We start from the raw sequence: 1,973 nt of genomic DNA on the forward strand, positions 1-1,973 counted from the left end.
CCCCGTTGAAAGTTTTTTCCGGGGCGTTCATGCTTTGTCAGAACGCATAGTTACACAACATGCGTCTGTGCATGGCACATAATTACGCGATGCGTAGTTATGCACACGGGGAGCTGAGTGACAAGACGTTTTTTTGGGCAAGCTTCCACTTCTTACTGTGTTCGAATGGACCCAGTGAGGCGAGGACCACATCCGCTTCGCCCTTAACCCATCAGCGACAGCCTTAAAGGGCGAAGCCTATATGACATAGAACGTTGGTTACGTACTGTAACCTCAGATTCTATGAATATAGGCGTAGCCCTTTAAGCGTCGGGCCTCACTGGCTCCTGAATAGCTGAAGAAAAAATAAGCTATTTGGGAGCAGATTACCCGCTCTTAATGTAATTTATACGGATCAGGTGGGGCCCACACAGCAGGTGGGCGTGGACTAATTTTTTCAGTATGATGCTTGCGCATAACGGGATAAACCCATCAGCGACAGCCTTAAAGGGCTACGCCTATATTCATAGAATCTGGGGTTACAGTACGTAACCAACGTTTTGATTTGTTCATTATCAGTAAGCCATAATCATCAACATGACTAGAAATTAAAGCTTGAAATATTTCACTTTCTGTGTAATGAATCTATATAATGTATGTTTAAAAAGTTAAATCTGGTCCTCTGGACATTTAAAAAAACAAAACAAAGCAAAACAAAACAAACAAAAAATATATAGAAGCGTTTCGTCTTTCATCTGAAAGACTTCCTCAGTCTGAGATGCTGTATTCAGCTCAGTCTTATAAATACTGTAGCACCTTCTCAGAGTGGATCAACCAGTTCTATTTCGTATAGGCTTGACCCTTTAAGGCTGTCGCTGGTGGGTTTATCCCGTCATGCAAAGCATCGCACTGAAAAAATTAGTCCATGCCCACCTGTTGTGTGGGCCCCACCCGTTCCGTATAAATTACGTTAAGAGCGGGTAATCGGCTCCCATTTTTCTTCAGCAAGTGTATAGCACCGAGCTTCAACAACCATGTCCAACACCAACGTCATCCGCCTGTGTCCGTCCTGCAAGACCGGCTACATGCTGAGTTTCGACCGGCGCGACATCTGCGAAGGATGCCTGGGTCCCCGCCATGCCAACTTCACCTCGTCTTGCCACCTCTGTGACCTCCTCCCCCCGTAGGAGAGGCAGAGGTGAGCAGCCTTGTTCAAGGCTAACGTCGAGGAGTGCCTCTCCATGGCGGGGGACTGTTCGCTGGACAACGCCATTGATTTTTTCAACGCCGACTCTCGGAGCAAATTGGATGGTTCCTCCGGGACAGGCGATGTCAGCAGCAGCCCCGCTGCTGCTGACGAGGGGGGCCGAGCGGATGCTTACCCCCCACCCCACCCCCCACCCCCCCGGGCCTTTCCGCATCAGCGACCACACCACTCCCAGCCATTGGTGCCCTCCTCTCGGAGCTGCCCGGCATAATTCATGAGGCGGCTGACACGAAGAGACTTTCCGTCCCTCTCCTCCCCCTGCCCAGATCGAATGATCTAGCGGGAAGGTTTGGCTCCACCCCGGCTCGCCATCCTGATCCCATCTGGCCTTGTTTCCCAGCAGTGACGTCCTACTAGAACAAGGCTGCAGCCGGATCTGGTAGACTGAGAGCACCGGTACAAACAGACCTGCCTGAGGAGACAAAGAGCTCCCTCTGCAAGGCGTCTGACATCATCCTGAACTTGTGCGCCTCTTCTGCTGTTTGCCTGTCTCGAATCACAGCCTGGATGACAATGTTTCAGCGATCCACCTGGCTCCATCACTTCCCCTCCCTGCCGGAAAAGCTGCAGAAGTACTTGTTGGAAGGCCCCATCACGACAGACGCACTGTTCGGAGCCAACTTCAAAGCCATGCTTGACAACTCGAAGTAGTCAGAGGAGATGTTGGAGGCTGTGCTCCATCTGGTCAAGCCACACTTTTCTTCTTGCCCCCCCCCCCCCCCCCCCG

Source organism: Nematolebias whitei, chromosome 14 (genome assembly GCF_014905685.2).
Source record: "Nematolebias whitei isolate Nwh7 chromosome 14, NemWhi1, whole genome shotgun sequence".
Taxonomy (NCBI): Eukaryota; Metazoa; Chordata; class Actinopteri; order Cyprinodontiformes; family Rivulidae; genus Nematolebias; species Nematolebias whitei.